A 15,745-nucleotide genomic window follows, 5' to 3' on the forward strand; every position below is an offset into this window, starting at 1 on the left:
GCTGCTGCCCCACAGCTTGGTCCTGTGCACCACGAGACAGTCATATTTGGGCAGCATTTTAGACTGCTATCTACTCACAAACCCATTTTAGGATTCCATCTACTCACAAACCCATTTTAGGCTGCTATCTACTCACAAACCCATTTTAGGATTCCATCTACTCACAAACCCTGTCAGGTCCTCCAGGCTGTGCCAGTGCTGTTCTCAAAATCAGAACCTAAAACCCTAAACTAAGGGCACCAGAAGCCTTCTCCTTCAGTGTTTCATTTCTTACAGTTCAGAATGAACTTTATTTCACACACCCTGTGGTGGTGAGTGGATCTATCACTGATTTCCTGAGAGCCACATCTTGGCTCCACTGAAGTCCAAGATTTGCTGCATTTCACTGACTCCAGGAGCTGGAGTTGCTCTGGGATGTCTCCATACCCCAAGCCCTACATCCTTGGCCATCTCTGCAACTCAACCACCACCTGAACTTGAGAGCATGAAGTCCAAAAAGCTTCAAGATTTGTATATTTTCATTACCCTGGAGAAGCCAGGGGCTTCTTGAAGTAGAAACTGCCACCACAAAACCCAACAACTAAAAAGATCCCCCCAAAAAGTCCAAGTTTTCCACCCTGCATTAAAGAAAAACCTGGCAACCAGGGAATATTGAAAGGGAACGTGCATTCATGAAGGTTCTTGTAGCAGTTTCCCCATGATTCCCACAATAAGGCATTTGTGTTCCTAAATCTTGGGATGAAACTGGAGCCCCACAGTCCCAGGGGCACAGGGAGAGCACACGTGGGGTCCCTCCCCAGCACGTGCCAGGGCTGTGGAAGCTCATTAAAATGGACCAAGAAATGTGCCAGCTGCAAATGCAGAGACAAGCCTTTTCAAATAAGCCCAATTAGTTCCACATGTGCATTTGATAGATAATTTTTTTTTTCTTTTTTTGGTTATGTAACATGAAACCAATAATTATGGAAATGAGTGTGAGGATCCAGATAGTCTCCAGAAAAAGAAGGCAGAGACAGGGAGAGTGAACAATACCAGAGACTTTGCAGGGATTTTTTTCCTCCCTTAATGCACCCATCCTTAGCAAACTGCTGGTGCAGAGCCCTGCTCAACAGACCAAAGGAGAGGAATTGGCTCTGGGAGCTTCATCTCCCTGGAGCAGCACAGGGCCTTCAACTGCAGGATTAAAATCTGGCTGTGCAGTCACATACCCAGCCCTGAGGCAAATGGCTCTCCTCACCCCCAAAAAATGTGGAGAATGTGCTGGAAAGAGTGCAAAATCTGCTGCTTCCCTCAACTGCTTGTAGCTAGTTTGCTGTGAATTCCTCAGTTGGGGATTAAATCTGGAGGAAACAAACATCACAATCAGTATTTTTCAGAAAACCATTTATGCATCAATCTGTTTATAACAAATAGCAGATCTCTATTCACACCCAAACTGATTTATTCTCCCATGCTTGCTCACACTCCTCTGACAAGCAGAGTACAAATCTGCGTGCAGCAAAGCTGGGCACATGGGGAGGAAAGAAAGAGGAACACGCAGGTTTTTAGTGGGAATACAGCTATCAAAACAATGTTATACAATTGGGGGGGGGGGGGAGTTAAGAAGGAAAAAAAAAAAAAAAAAGTAGAGGTGATTATGTAAACTGCTGTCCCTGTCTGGTCAGCACAAATCTCGGGTGGGCTTAGGTCAGTCTGTTTGACACAGTTGTCTGTGTTAACCATGAGCAGATGCCAGCTCAAAGTTCCCTGTGAGCTGCCTCTGCTCCCTGCCAGCATTCCCTGTGTGCCTCAGGCAAGGTGAAGCAGCACTGCCCACCCCTGTCCATGTCCATGGCCATGGAATGAGGCACCAAACCTCCCCTCCCAGCTGGATGCTCCCCACAGAGCAAAAAAACCAAAAAGCAGAGCTTGTTGTTCTGAGTGCAGTGGCCAGGAGATGTCCTGGGCAGGCAGCGAGGCCTCAGAGTATAAATAAAATACTGGAATAAAACTCCAGCCCCCCTGGAAAAGTCTTGGGATGCAACCACAGCACAAGGAAAGGTGGGTAACAGGCAAAGGTGTGATCCAGAGGAGAAGCATGGAAGTGGCATCAGCTGCTGCCTGTGGAAACATCTGGAGGACTTTTTACCACCCTTCTCATATTTTGCAGAGAAACCCTCACTGTTTGAGGGGAAAGGGTGGCTGTTTGTCACTAGAGGAGAGAAAAACTGGAATTCTTGAACCCTCTCAGCTGCCTTTTCTGTCCAGGTGTCATCAGGATAGAGACACACAGAGGTAACGTGGTTGTTCCCACCTTTCTGCAGGAAACTGAGGAGGTATTTGAGCTTGGCTGCTATGTCTATCTCAGCCATCAGTTTTTAATTAGAGTTAAGGACATCTGGAAAGGACCTTCCAGAGGTACAGTCAGTGCTGAACTGTTTGTTCCCCTTGGAGACCAGAGCAGTGTCTGGTCAATCTGTGTCCCAAATATGTCAAAGGTTGCTGGAAAGAGCATTTGGGGACCACAGAGGTGCTGAATGATCCTCACAGCACCTCTTTACCCCTTGTCCTCCACCTGGGGTAACTGCTGAAACTCAAAAAAAAATCACATCCCAGCAAAGTTTCTTCAGTGTATCACTTCCAACTTCTCACAAGGCAAGACACAAACCCAGGAGTCTTCAAGAGTGATTGTTTCCCTCCCTTGGTTGTTGGAAGAAAAGTTGTTTTGGGGACTGCTACATCCAGTCCCTCCATCCTCCTGACTAGTCCCCCAGTGCCTTGATTTGCTACTTGGAGACAGATCAGTGTGATTCAGGCCCCTCTTCCTGGCAACATCTCAGCATCATGAATTCCTCCCCATCTTCCCACAGATCCAAAGCCAGAGCACCACTAATGGTGAAGGCCATGAGATGAGCAAGACCCCAGCAGAGACAGTAGCTGAGGAATCCTCCTGAGGCTCTGTAATCCTGGCAAAAGCAGTTTCAAAACACACTTTATCTAGTGAGGGTGCCTCAGAGCAGGGAATTGTTTCCTGCAGCCCTTTCATGGAGAGAGGAGCTGGAGAGCAGTAGTCCCTGAAATAATTTTAGCAGCCTCTATTGCTCACTGTTGGAAGGACTGAAGTGCTCATTGTTTCATTCTGGCAGCCAAATCCTCCTCCACTAAAATAAATAATATCAAGGCTGCATCCCAGCTTCAGAACTTTGGGTTGCCCACAAAATTAAAATCCTTCTATCCTCCATCAGGTTTGTCTCTTGATAATCCAGCAGCTGCTACAGTCACTGGAATGTTCCCATTGCCACGCAGGGCATCCTGCACAGTGCTCCAAGAATTGTCCATCAATTCAGGGAAACCCTGGGAGAATGTCTGGCACTGACCTGAGCATGCACAAAGCCAGGGCTCAGCTCCAGGCTGGTCTCAGGCCCTGCTGAAAGGAACACAAGTGACACCATGACCAGAGTCCACCATGTGGAACCAAACCTGTTTCTGTCCACAGGACAGAGAATTAAAACCATTCGTGCTTCTCAGTTGTTTTAGATGCTGAAATAAAAGTTCAGGAAGGAGGCTGGTTCCAGTAAGAGCTGAATCAGAACAGATGGAGAAGTGCAAGCTATTATTTCCTATAGCAGTGACACGGACACTCTGTTTGTTTATCCAGATCTCTGCCTTGCCCTGACTCACTGGCTTCCCATCTCAAAGGTTTCTTGCTTAGCTTAGTCATTTCTGGGTAAATTATTTTCCAACTTTTGATGTCAAATGAAGCTTTCTTGTTCATTATAAACCAACACAGTGATTGTCTCTTATTTGTGCACTGGCTTTGCTGCTTGGTCAACTTTCCAGCGTGAGCAGAATAAATCTCAGGGAGAATTTTGCAGTAACCCAGTTATTGTTAGGTGAAAAGCATCTCTTTTTGTGCCATGGTTGAGGAGGCAACTTTTGCCCAATTCTGACTTTATTCCAACTTAGATTTTGGCTAAATCAAATCTCCTCAGATGGTCCTGCCTCTGTTTCCCCTAATGGTGAATTATTTCAATTCATTTCATCTGGACCCTGGCCTGCCTTTCATTTTTGCCAGGAGGAGCAGTGTGTTCCCTGGAGCTGTTAACACCCCAGAGAGAAGCCTTCTCCTGCAGCTCCTGCAGAACCTCCCCAGCAAAGCCATAAGCCCAGGGGAACAGGAATTGAACTAAAACATTCTCTGGTTTGGAGTATGAGTGTATGACCCGTGCCAGAAACATCCATTTAAAAAATCCCCTTATTACAGTGGAGCTTACTCTGAGACAAGGTGGAGACAAAGATCCCAGCAGCTTCCCACCTAAATCAGACACCAGCTTTGGGTCTAAATGGCTGTGAGTGCCCAGCCAGGGTCTGGTGATTTTATTGGGAGGAAGGAGACCTCAATAATTGGCAAAAACCTGACAGGAGGAGGGAGGAGGCTCCATCTCCTCTGTTCTTCAGTGTCAGCTCTCCAATTCAACACCATCCCCATTTGCACATCAGCTTTTAATATTTAATTGCAGCTCTGCCAAGGGACTTTGCCTCCTCTCCTGCACAGGAGGGGGAGAGGAAGGAGGCAGCAGCGTGGTGCTGGGGAGCCCCAAGGAGAATATCAAATGGCAGATCTCAGGCAGAGGGAAGCGCTCTAGCATGTAAGTGATTTTACACAAAAAAAAAAAATCCCTCCCAGATCACAGGAGATGGAATGAATTAATATCAGAAAAATCCTGTAAACCCTTAGCAACTGGGGGGGTGCTGTGCTGGCTGTGGGAACTGCTCAGGGTGGGCTGAGAGAAGGGTATTTTCAACGACTGCCTGTATTTAAAGGAAAGGAGGGATAGGGAATACTGCTCCCTAACAGGCTCATTTTGGCACAGAGTAAATCCCTGGCGGGCCCTTAACCTGGAATTGTTTAATGTTAGACACCGCCACAAAAATGGAAAACAACCCCTTAACTGTGGGAGGTGGGAGCCTGTGATCTGACAGATCTGTCTCTCCTCTAACACCATGGGAAATGGCCTGGAAAACAAAAAATAGAACAAAAAAAAAAAATTTAAAGCAACTAGTGAGAGAGGTATTTCCCTCCCTCTGGTCTTTATTTTAGATGTCTTAACAGGCATAAGAAGGGTAGCAGATATTCACAAGTTGCTGAATTATATCCTTATCTCCCCTAAAATCTGTCTCTTTTGACTTCGTCTGGAAGTGGACACCCAAACATGGGTGGACAATGACTGCACACTGAATAATATTCAGGCCAGAGCCACAGAAACTGCTGATGAAACATTTTTTTACGAGCAACATGGCTTTTAGAACAAATACTTTCAAAATGTAAATACAAGTACTTCATAATCCCATAGTTCAAATGTCTGTGTCAGTAATTAAAAAGCAATTACATATAACTTGTAGGTCCCCAGAGCTCTGTCTACATTCAGAAAATGAACCCCAGATGACCTAATGTACTTCCAAGTGTCAAATCAGTCACTGCAAATACAATGCCTGAGACTTCTGCCACACATTTTTGAAGTCTGGAAAACAAGAACATTTTTGGCAGAAGAGGCCAAGGGGTTCTTAAGTCTCCAGTAACTGTCTGAATCCAGAGCTGCTTCAGGTCTATGTGACACTGGAAACATCAGAAAATTTTAACTGGTGATGCATATGCAAATTACATTAAATAACTTTTAAATTATTTAAAGCTAATTTTCTTCACGTCTTTTCCTCCTTCACATCTCTCACTGTCACAGACATGATCTTGGGGTTCTAAGAGAATGAGATAAGTGGTAGACAGAGTAGAAAAGACAATTTCCCTGCATTAAATGTGATTTAGTTTGACTTGTGTCTGCTTTAACCCCATTTTTTTTTCCTAAAGTGAATTTCAGTGGTGAGGTTTGCAGATGGATCCGTGAAGGCAGCATTTGTTCCACAGCCTTTTACTGATGCCCTGCTCCCTTGAGTGGAAATGGACACACCAATTTTTTGCCTCTTTTCCCTGAGTCTTCACATCCAGCACCATAACCTTTGCTCTCTTGTTTCAATGGCAGCAGACAGAAAACATGGAAAAAGCTGAGAAGCTGAGGCCAGCTCAGTCCTTCCCTTCCCTGAGCCATTCTCCAAGGAGCAATCCAGAGCTCAGGGCACTTCTGCTGAGGAAAGCTGTGTCCGTCTCAGAACTGGTTGCCAGGTGGGTGATGTTTAACCTGTGGTTGAAGTTCACCTCAGGTCTGAGGGGTTCCAGGGAGGATTCTCAAAATCTCACTCAGATAAGACCTTTCCCAAGCACAGCATCCCAAATTGTCAGGTCTCAAGCGAGAGGCGTGTGCTTTCTGTCACAAGTGCTTCAATCTGTTCCATATTTCCAAATTGTGTCTTGAAAGGCAAGTCCTGATTTAAAATCCAGACACGCTCGACAATCTTCACTAAATAAAATGACACAGAGGAATTTGCCCTTAACCCCAAGGACTGGAGCATTCCCAAGTGGACAATTAAAGTTTTTAATATTGGTGGTTTGTAAGGTGCCACAAGGGAAAAGAGGAAATGCTGGCGAGATGAGCTGATGGGGAGGAAAGAGGGGTATGGGCACTGCATCCCCTCCTGGTTTCCCTCAACTGCCTCTTACCAAAAGGCTCCAGGGAGAGTCACATTTCAGCCCAAGCCTCTTAAGGGCTGATTTCTGTTTTGTTACAACCCATAACTGAGATCAGACCAAAACGCTGCCAAGCGTGAGACAAGATTAGGAACAGAACCCGAAGTGCATCTCCCTCTCTGTAAGAGTGACAGAGCAGCTGTCAAGTCTGTCTCTTGAACTTCCCCGTGGGACAGCTTGGTTCCAAATATCCCAAAATTGGTTAGCTTCCACTGCAAATAGCCATCTCTCTGACAGGGTCTTTGGAGAAAGCTGAGAGTGCACTCCCCAGAGCACAGGAAGGTGTTTTATTCTTCAAAGGTCTCACTCACCACTGGTGTAATATTAGGTCAGGCATCAACTTGATAAATCCTTTTACATTAGGTTAAAGCTGAATAAATCGACCTTCTGGAAAGCCTGGCTTCAGCTCCAAGCTATAAATCAGCAAAGTGCAATAATACACCACGTTCAGGCAATGTAAACCCCCTACACATCCCCCACCAGTGGGGACATGGAGGCTCCAGGGACACTTCTGCATGGAGCTTGAGAGGACAGGGCTCACAATGGCTCTGGCAGTACAGCCCTGAGCTAAAACCAGTCCTCTTTGGGACATTTCTCACCTCTCTGTCACTCTTCCCCTTGGAGTCTGTTGGCTTTGATATTTTCCAGAGGGTAGGGGAAGGCAGAACAAGCCAGTCCACAATATGCAAAAACATATTCAGGCTCAAAAAGGGACTAAGGTGCCACCTCCTGTCTTCCCTGCAGGTACCAGCGCATCCTGAACGGTGAAAAAAACATGACCAAGCAAGAACATGCCAAGGTGAGAGCCAAAGGCTCAGAAATGTTGGTGTGGGTTGTCCTCACAACATAAAGCTGCAGTCCTTGGCAATGAGGGACAAACAAAAACCCAGCATTTTCTGCAAAAAACAGTCCTGACAAACAGGACAGGTCAGACCCAACTGCCTCTTAGTATGTACAGATGGACTGGCATACATAAGATGCCCCAGGATGGAAATTTAATGTCTAATATTCAGATTGCTGTGGAGTGAAAAAAATGGTGGAATTAGAGAATAAGAGAAGACAATCAGGAAGTGAAAGACCTGACAGAGGATTTAGTGCTGGCTTGAAAGTCATTAAGGCAGCCAGAGAGCCACACTGGGCTGGCAGGGATGATGCTGGGGCATCTCTGCCCTTCTGCACCACCAACTAGAGGTTTTTTGATGCTGCCCTCTGTGCTTGTTTCACTTCTGCCATTCTACAACACCATTCTAGCACTTTCTTGGTGTTTTTTACTGTAATGGGACTTACACATCAAGTTCATGGGTAGATTTTACATTTAGGGGTCTGCAGTTCAGGATCTTAAATGGAATTTCCCCCAGCCAGAAGCTGTGACTACTGTTCTCACATCGTGGCAAGGGACACCTCCCACCTGCCAGTGTTCCTCATATTTTGAGTGCAAATTCACTGGCATAATGTGCAGTTCTCAGCTCTGTGTTTGCTCATTTGACCCTGCTTTGTGATAAGGGGCCTCTTACAACCTGGAATAAAAAGGAGAAGATAACACACCGGAAGCCAGATATTCTGGACTTTATCCAGCTTTTCTGCCAAAAATTGGAGTGATTCCCACTGGCTACAGAAAGATGAATTCCACCTAATTAAACAAAAGGCAGAATCTGAAAATTTTTATTTTCAGTTCAGGTTTCTAAGAAGAAGCTGCAAATTTCTTATTAAATAATAGAGAAGGGGATTTTCTCCTGTTTGGAAACACATTTTCATAGAGTAGGAGGATGGATATGGGAATAAAGCAATGATCCAAGAGAAGAGACAATCACTGTCCATATTTTTTTTACACCAAGGCTCTCTTGAATGTTCATGGACAAGTCAGGAAGGTCCACCAGAAACAGGCAGGACAGAAAATTCAACACTTCAAAAACAAGCTATTGTGTCCTTAACATTCATTTCAGAGAACATAGAAAGTGGTGGGGTACTCTTTCATTCCACAAAGTTAGAAAATCAACTAGAAAATCAATAAGAAATCAATTATAAAATCAAGATATGATGCTTGAAGTAGAAGAGCAGGAAGGAAAAAATTCACATGGTTTATTATTGAAATTATATAAGAACCTATTTCAATGGTTTGGGGTTTGTGGGAATCCAGGGCTTCCCTCTGGCTGCCCTGGCAGGTCTGGGACCCTGGCAGGGGTCAGGAACCCCCCTGGACAGAGCCCCCAGAGACACTGTCTGTGATCTCTGTCCATGCAAAAGAGTTTTCAATCTTACAGGGTGAATTACCAGCTCTAAGTGTTTGATATAAGTAATAATTAAGTGTGGCATGGGTACAAAAGTAAAATTTTAGGTTTCTAGATAAGAGGTCCAAAGGGGACAAGATGGAGGAAATTGGGTGTGCCTTGTCCTTTTCCTCCTTCTTCATGCCCTCCATGTGTCACTGTGGTGTTGGCATTTTTCTGTTGGTTCAGGCTGGGGACACACTGTCCAACGTAGGTGACAGATATTGGCACGTTACTGTAAATCCAGCCCAGGGAGTTTCTGGTATTTAATGTTTGTCACATCCCACTGAGGGCAGAGCCCCACACGCTGCCCTGCAGGACAGAGCTGGCCAGGGCAGCAGAACATGTTAGAGATAAACAGAATAAACAACCTTGAAACCAGCACAGACCAATTATGGCTTCTGCTTTGGCAGGGGGCTGACAGACAGAGACTTTCTACAATCCTGGGATCATCAATACCTCATATTCCAACAGGGTTGTTGTTTTTTTGTTTTTTAGCTCATGGAAGCAAGATATCCATCACACAACGATGCCATTCCAGTGGGGAAAAACTGTGCCTTTCCTCAAAGTCATCCCTGTGCTATGTGCCCAAGCAAGCCCATGGAGGGTGTTCCCATCCCTAAGACTGGTGCTCCAGCAAGGAATTTCCGAGGACTCCTGGCCAGCTCTGCCACCCCTAAAATCACCCCACGCTGTGAGAGCTCACCCTGTGCTCCACTGGAGGCACCATCTCCCAAAGGCCCTTTGAGGAAGAGGGATCACAGCAGCATCCTGACAACAATCCAGCCCCTGAGCTTGGAGAGCAAACCCCTCCAAGCCCCAGCCTTCCTGTCCCCTCTCCAGAGCATCCAGAGGAAGGCACGATGGAGTCCTGCCACCACCACAGGGAGGGAATCTGCTGCAAAGGTCAGTAGATGCTCTTCTTCAAAAGGTCCTGGAAATACTTTTTATCCTGATAAATTCCTGGACTTCGTGGTGGTGATTCATCACCCACTGATGTCAATTCCTAGGCACAAGGGACAGGTTTCCCTGTGGATGTTTATGTCTAGTGCCATCCAGCCCTGGGTGATTTAGTGCCACCAGGGGTAGAGTCAGATGTTAATAAACTGTTCCTCGTGATCTTCCTCTTCCTGGAGGGAAGGAGTTGATAGGAATTGTCAGCCTGGAGAGAGACCTACATCCAGAAAACACAGGAAAGTCTATCAACCGTGTTGTATAATGTGGAATATTAATTATGGATGAGATGCTATCAGAAATTATCTTGTCCATCTCTTTGCTGTATGATATCAGCCCATGTGAGGGACTGGTCCTTCATTGGGGATACAGCAAAGGGCAACACCTGCCACTACTGGGTTTGAGACACAAAAGTCATTGTGGGAGTTGGTAAAGGAAATGGATGGATAATTCTGTCTCAGAAATAAAAGCCAAGTAAGGAAAATACCACTTAGCTCTGGAAATGAGGCAGAGCATCAAGAAACTGTGAAGCACTGCCTTAGGAGAGGATAGAGCAAATCCAAGGCTGGGTATTGCAGGAACAAAAAGCCACCTTTGTCTCTGGAAAGACTCTGGTACTGTCACTTTCCCCACACTGGGTCTTTGTGCAGTTCTTCTCCTCTATTTATGGGAATTTACCTGTTTCCCTGCTGTTGTTCCCACACAGGAAGGGAAGCAGTCCTGGGACAGCAAGGGGATCATCTCCTCAGTGCCAGATCCAGCTGATGACTCAGCCACGAGCAGAAGCTGTGAGTTGGATTTATTTTGGTTTCCAGGAATCATTGCTAACCTGTTTCCCCCTCCTGAGATGCAGCTGGGAAGGCTCTGCTTGGTCCTTACATGGAGCTTTGTCTCCCACAGCAGACACTTGTAGGAACCGAGGACTTCCCTCTGGCTGCCATGGAAGGTCTGGGACCCTGGCAGGGGTCAGGAACCCCCCTGGACAGAGCCCCCAGAGACACTGGCTGTGATCTCTGTCCATGGAAAAGAGTTTGCAATCTTACAGCATGAATTACCAGCTCTGAGTGTTTGATATACGTAATAATTAAGTGTGGCATGGGTGCAAAAGTAAAATTTTAGGATTCTAGATAAGGGTTCCAAAGGGGACAAGATGGAGGAAATTGGGTGTGTCTTGTCCTTTTCCTCCTTCTTCATGCCCCCCATGTTTCACTGTGGTGTTGGCATTTTTCTGTTGGTTCAGGCTGGGGACACACTGTCCAACGTAGGTGACAGATATTGGCACGTTACTGTAAATCCAGCCCAGGGAGTTTCTGGTATTGAATGTTTGTCACATCCCACTGAGGGCAGAGCCCCACACGCTGCCCTGCAGGACAGAGCTGGGCAGGGCAGCAGAACATGTTAGAGATAAACAGAATAAACAACCTGGAAACCAGCACAGACCAATTATGGCTTCTGCTTTGGCAGCGGGGCTGAAAGACAGAGACTTTCTACAATCTCAGGATCATCAATACCACAGATTCTGACAGACACTGACCTGGTGACACTGGCTGGGGACACGTGGGTCCTGCCAGGAGTGGGCATTCAGGGATGTGTCCAAGGATAGGGAGCACAGAGAGCAGAGAAGCCCTTGACTTCAGCCCTGATCATTCCCACTGCACGGAGCTGGCAAATCCCAGCTCAGACAGGCTCTGGGCCAGTGATGAGCCCACAGAGCCCTGCTGGCTCTGCCTGTGCTGCTATCCCAGCACTTAAAAATAGCTGCTATTAAATACCAAGGAAGAAATACATCCATGTTTAGTTTGGGATGAGTAATATCCCCCTGCACCTCAGCCTCGAGGAGAGGAAGAGGGAGAGGTTCCTTTGTACCTAACTAAGGAGCCTTGGCTGGGCTCCTTTTTGAATTTGGCAGCAGTGGTGTATCAGAGAGAGTCATCCTTGGCTTAAGATAGGGCATGTAAGTGATCCCTAATGTTATGATATCATCGGGACAAAGCAGGTCAGGGATATTTCAAGGCAAGAGGCATCTGTCAAGAGTGAAAAATCCAAGCATGGGAAAGAGTAGAATTTTACCAAACTTTGCTGTTTGACTTGGTGCTGAAAAAAAAACAGGTCTCCAAAAAAATCCCATCATGTCTGGATTAGAAACCATTGGACCATTCCAGGATTTTTGGCCCTGGATCAGGAATCTAGGGACCCCTTAAACCATGTATTTAGGATTTGTTCTTTTTTCTTTCCATTTCTTTCTTGCCTTTCACACAAGAGGGGGAAAAAGGATCACACACTGCCTGGATTTGAGACCCTGTATTTAATTACCCAACTGCATGGGAAAAGAAGTCTCACATGAGCACACAATGATGGAGTTTTCCACAGCATTGCTGGGTTTCCACAGCATTGATGGGATTTTTTTTTAGTACCAGAGCACATGATGTCACCAGGCTATCTAGCTCAACGCTGTCACAGATTTGTGTGCTTTTTCCAGTGCCAGGAATGTTTTTTCCCTGGCTGGCCAGGGGTGAATCATGGCCTATCTTAGAGCCTTACACCACTCCCCAGCCCCTGACTCAAAGGCCTGGTAATAGCCATGGCTTTGTGTGGTCGTGCTTCATTGGAAGGGTTTTGTGTGAGTTCCTTCTGGGGAGGCAATTCCATCCAGGGAGCTGGGAATGCCACTGAGGTGGGTGCTGGATTTGCTCAGAGACAGGAGTTGTAATGCATCCTAAAAAAGTCCAGGAGACAGCTGTCCCAAATCTCTCCAGGACAAGACACATCCAGTGTCAGAATCTGAGGTATTGATGATCCTGAGATTGTAGAAAGTCTCTGTCTTTCAGCCCTGCTGCCAAAGCAGAAGCCATAATGGGTCTGTGCTGGTTTCCAGGTTGTTTATTCTGTTTATCTCTAACATGTTCTGCTGCCCTGCCCAGCTCTGTCCTGCAGGGCAGCGTGTGGGGCTCTGCCCTCAGTGGGATGTGACAAACATTAAATACCAGAAACTCCCTGGGCTGGATTTACAAGAACGTGCCAATATCTGTCACCTACGTTGGACAGTGTGTCCCCAGCCTGAACCAACAGAAAAATGCCAACACCACAGTGAGACATGGAGGGCATGAAGAAGGAGAAAAAGGACAAGACACACCCAATTTCCTTCATCTTGTCCCCTTTGGACCCCTCATCTAGAATCCTAAAATTTTACTTTTGCACCCGTGCCACACTTAATTATTACTTATATCAAACCCTCAGAGCTTGTAATTCATCCTGTAAGATTGAAAACTCTTTTGCATGGACAGAGATCACAGACAGTGTCTCTGGGGGCTCTGTCCAGGGGGGTTCCTGACTCCTGCCAGGGTCCCAGACCTGCCAGGGCAGCCAGAGGAAAGCCCTGGATTCCCACAGTCCAAGGCTGTACTTGTGCTCTGTCATTCCCATGGAGCCAGAGGTGCTGGAGTTCCACGAGCCCCAGCAGTGACCAGGGCAGATCTTCCATGGCAGCCTCCTCACCACCCAACAGGGACAGCCCCATTCCTGAGGGATGAGGAGGGGACACCCCTGATTTGGGATGGGGAAAGCAGTGTTGAGTGGTTTGAATCCACACAACAACACAAGCTAAGCACAAACTACAGTTCTCAGGGGCTGGGGTGTCTGGTATGGAGGGCAACAGCTTGGCAGTGTGTGAGTTTGAGGGTTCCACACTGAGCAACTCCCTGAGGGCTCCCCTGGCAGGAGGAAACTCTCCTGAAGAAGTTTTTTGCCAGGAAAAGCAGACACACAGGACTTTCTTGGTCTTCAAGCTCTTGTTTTATTGTTAGATTTCAGCACACTGTCTGCATCCAGACATTGTATGCAGGAAAACAGCCCAAAAATGGCCATCAACCTCATGTTGCAAGGGCTTTTAAGTCTAGTCAAAAACTAGACTATCCAATTAAGAAGTGACACCTAGATTATTTCCCTTTCTTACCCAATAACTGACCCCTAAAGACCTGCAATGCGGATTTTTCTGCCCAATTACAAGATACCACCCAAACCCAAGAAGAAAGAAGAGAGAAGAAAGGAACTCGAGACAACACCCTATATCCTCCATTTTGTACCCATCTATAACATACTAAAAATCCTAAAACCTAAATTTCTCACCCATGTGACATACTCCAGTACTCTCTACAATCTCTACAATCTATTTCATGCTTTTGTGGTCTCTAGTTTACTTTGAGGCTTAGGAGGCCTTGTCCATGAATGAGGGTCAAAGTCAGTGTTTTCCTGGGAGTCAGAGCACCCCAGGGCAGACAGGGGGATATTCCTCTTGCCCCAGGTTCCCAGAGCAGTGCTCAGGACAGCTCTGCTGGCTGGAGCTGGGATTATCAGCAATCACACCTCAGTCTGGAGCTGAATATCTGCACAGTCAAAGCATCAGTGGCTGCATCTCTTTCCAGGCACAGCCACTCCTGAGACACTGCTGCAGGCCTGAGCAGTGCTCTGGGGGATGGTTTTTACACCCCTTGGAAAAGTACATTCCCAGGCAGCCAAACCAGCTGGGCTGTGTGCCCCTGGTCACGCTGGTGATATCAGATGATCTGGAGGAAGCTGCCACCAAGGACGTCACCAAGTCACTGATTAAAGAGGTCCAAGTGGCCACAGTCTGCAAGAATGAGATTAAACTGAGCACTGGACGACTTACACAGCAGAACAAAATTCTTCCCAGGAAGGAAGACAGCAAACCAAGGAACCATTTTTCCCAAAGGGAAATAATTGAAAGCTTGAGTCCTTTAATATTCGAAAGGAGAAGGCAGCAGCTAATTTTATTGCAGGTAGAAACTTTTGAGTACTCTGGATTTAAAAACCAACAACTTCTAGATGAATTTTGGCAATCAGAGAGAGGGAATTGTGGCCAGGGAAGAGAGGATAGGGACATGCACACAGGTTTGTGTGTGTGTGTATTAACACTGCTCCATTATCCAGGGCTGAAGGGCACACAGGGATGTTACCTCGGTGCAGAGCAAAGATGAAACAGGAGCCCGAGGTGGCTGCAAATTACAGAGCATCCAGGCAGCCTCAAAACCACCTGCAAACCCCTGCTCCTGATTCTATTCTATTCTATTCTATTCTATTCTATTCTATTCTATTCTATTCTATTCTATTCTATTCTATTCTATTCATTTCGACCTCTACACGAGGGGAATTTTCAAAGCAAGGAGAGGAGGCGCGGGAGAGGACAGGAAGCAGGGGGGCTCCCCCATCCCGCCCGCAGGGAGACTCGGGTTTGGTTCAAGGGTTTGCTGAACAGGGGAGGCTTCATCCCCTGCTGGCTGCAGCACCCGCACGCTCTGCTGCGAGGGGGTGCGGTGCCATCTAGCGACACTTCCATCCCAAAATCCGGCTCCGCAAGGATGCTCCGGACACTGCGTCCCTTCCCTCCCAAAATCCGGCTCCGCAAGGATACTCCGGACACTGCGTCCCTTCCCTCCCAAAATCCGGCTCCGCAAGGATGCTCCGGACACTGCGTTCCTTCCCTCCCAAACTCAGACTCCTCAAGGATGCTCCGGACACTGCGTCCCTTCCCTCCCAAAATCCGGCTCCTCAAGGATGCTCCGGACACTGCGTCCCTTCCCTCCCAAAATCCGGCTCCTCAAGGATGCTCCGGACACTGCGTCCCTTCCCTCCCAAAATCCGGCTCCGCAAGGATGCTCCGGACGCTGCGTCCCAGCCCCAGCGCTGGGGGAGGCTGCCACCCTCCCTCTCGCCGTGCCCCGGGGCTTTGAGCCATCATTCTGCCGTCCCCACCATGCTGCTCAGCAGATGGGCTCGGCAGAACATCGCCAGTGAACTGGAAAGGTCTGAAAGGCGGGGGGGGAAATGCTGATTTAAGGTAAAAGGATGTGCTCGTGGCAGAGACGGCTCCGAGTTCAAGGAAGCGCCGGCA

Source organism: Lonchura striata, chromosome 1 (genome assembly GCF_046129695.1).
Source record: "Lonchura striata isolate bLonStr1 chromosome 1, bLonStr1.mat, whole genome shotgun sequence".
In the NCBI taxonomy this organism is placed as follows: Eukaryota; Metazoa; Chordata; class Aves; order Passeriformes; family Estrildidae; genus Lonchura; species Lonchura striata.